The following is a 2,557-nucleotide window of genomic DNA, read 5'->3' on the forward strand; positions in this document are numbered from 1 at the left end:
AAAAAAAAAAAAAATCCAGCTTTTTAGAAAGAAAGAAAAATGCCAGCATGGCTAGGCTTATTAATGAAGTTAACTAGGACCAAATGCTTAGCCTTTAACTTTTAAAAATTATTGAGTATGATTAAATTATATGATACCTATTGGTCTTTATTTTCTTGTCAGTAAATAGATAATGGAGAGGTACATAATACATTTCAATATATACATGCTCAATTTTTTTTTTGGCTTATGATTTTACAGCTTAACTCCATGGTTTTCCCCCGCCCCTCAGTGTCAGCTGTTGAAGGAATGGATTCGGAGCAGAGAACTAAGGGGTGGCTCTGCTAAAGCTGAAATAGAGAGCTAGGGAGGATTTTTTCCAACACAAACTTAGATATTAGGCTTTGTATCTGAAGTTACATAATAGAGGATGTGATGTCACACATGTAAATTGCAAACGCTGAGTCGTGCACTTTAGTGGCAAACCTCAGGGAGTTTGACATTAATGGGATGGGGGAGGGAGGTGTCCCGAGGTTCAGCGACTGTGAATAGAGGGAGAGCAATTGTCAAAAAGGAGATGTCTGATGCTGCTTCAAGCTTTCAGCTATTTGGCAGCTACATAGGAGACAAAGTTAACGTTCTTTTCCGTGCGATAATTCTCCTTTCTTTTTATTTTTCTTGAAAAAATTTCTATCCTTTTGCAAGGAAAAAATACACTTACGTAAAAAGACGAAAGCAACAAACTTTGTTAAGAGGCACCTCAGAAAACAACTAAATATTGACATTGCTAGGCACACATATGTCTGAGTTGATCGGGCTCTCTATGAATGGGCATTGGAATGAAGAGTATTCCTAACTATCTAAAAACCCATCGTCTTTGAAGAGATCTCTCTGAGGCATCACTTGCAAAACCAGTGTCACCTTCTCTTCAGATGAGGGAGACTCGGATCTTATCCTAAAGTTGTTCGCTTTTCAGGGTGTCACAGGACCACCTTTTGTCTTATAGTCAGCAGAGGAAAATATAAAAGTTGTTTACCTGGGGGAAACTTAATCATTCAAATGTTTGGGCAAATGTTTAAAGACTCAGATATCAAAAAACAAATAAAGCTTTGCCTATTAATAAATGCAAGATCCCCTAACATCTCTCCCAAGGGATAAGATAAGCTGATACTGTAAATAAGGGCAAATGGACTCCCCACAGGCTATTTTGTGAAAAAGAGTCAAAAGAATATCCATATCTGCTTAAAAATTCAATCTTAGCTTTATAATACCAAGCTGTTTTAAAAGCAGTGAAGATGAAAATTTGAGAACAGTTTGTGCGTGTGTGTGTGTGCACAAATTCTTATAAATTTCTAAAATGTTGCAGTTATAATAACCCCACTGTACACCCTAGTTTGATCAAGTTGTCCTTAATTGAAATCATCGATTAAAATAGTGCTGGGAGTACCTAGCTTAAAAATTGTTACAGAAAATCATTTTGTAAAGGGGGAAAGAATAATCAATGCCCAATTTATAAGTTTTGGAAGCAATTAACATTATATAGGTTACCTTAAGTGGGGAGTTCTTTTTATCCAGCATTGTGTTATGAAAAATTTCAAATACACAAAAAAGTTGAAAGAACTTTACAGTGAACACCTGTATACTTGGCACGTACATTCTACTATTAATATCGTACTATCAACATGCTTTATCACACATCTATCCATCCTTCTGTCCATTTTATCAATCCACCAATGTCACTGCGTTTTATTTTTGATGCACGCATTTCCAAATTAGTTTGCAGACATCAGTACACTTCTAAATGGTTCTTTTTAAAACTCACTGAATATTTTTCAAACTATCTGATATGTAAATATTTTCTTGATCACCATCTTAAGATATACCTTAAGAATGCCGTAAATATGAACCTAGAAGCCTTTCCTACAAATAAAAGCCAAAAGATTGCTTTACTAGAGGTGAAAATGTTACCTTGAGCCATCTAAGAACCAAGTCGTGCCAAAACTGTGTAGGTGATGGAGGCAATGGGAAGCTCGCTGTTAGGACAGTGGGAATGTGGAAGGAGAAATGCAGTAATTGTTTTAACAGGGCAGCTCGGTGTTTAACACGGGTCTATGTAGGAAGGGATTAGCAACTTTCACAGCTATTTAGGAATAAAACGGGAAAGAACCCAAAGAAGGGCGGCGGTGGAGGGGGGCAATAGAACCCGCAGAAAAAGGAGTGTTAAGCCAGAAAAGGGGTGTGTGTGTGGTCAGTTCGCGGGGTTTAACTGAGTCAAAAGGGATCACAGCAGGGGAGCCCATAAGTGGTAATGACACTCATACTTCTTCCCCCTCCCAAGCCCCCAATCTTCCATCTAAGGGTGTGTGTAACAGTGCGGGGGAAGAGTCTGGGGCAGAAGCGTACCTCGCACACGCGCGTGAACACGCGCGCACACACATGCACACGCATACATATCTCCTGACGCGGTGATCTGCGTGGCCGGGGTGGGGGCGTGGGACTCCGGGGAGGCTCCGCAGAGGAGCAGCGGACGCGGGAGAATCCCGGGATCCGGGTTCACTCATCCATCCTCCGGTCCCCG

The sequence above is a fragment of the Mandrillus leucophaeus genome, unplaced genomic scaffold, assembly GCF_000951045.1.
Source record: "Mandrillus leucophaeus isolate KB7577 unplaced genomic scaffold, Mleu.le_1.0 Scaffold136, whole genome shotgun sequence".
NCBI lineage: Eukaryota > Metazoa > Chordata > Mammalia > Primates > Cercopithecidae > Mandrillus > Mandrillus leucophaeus.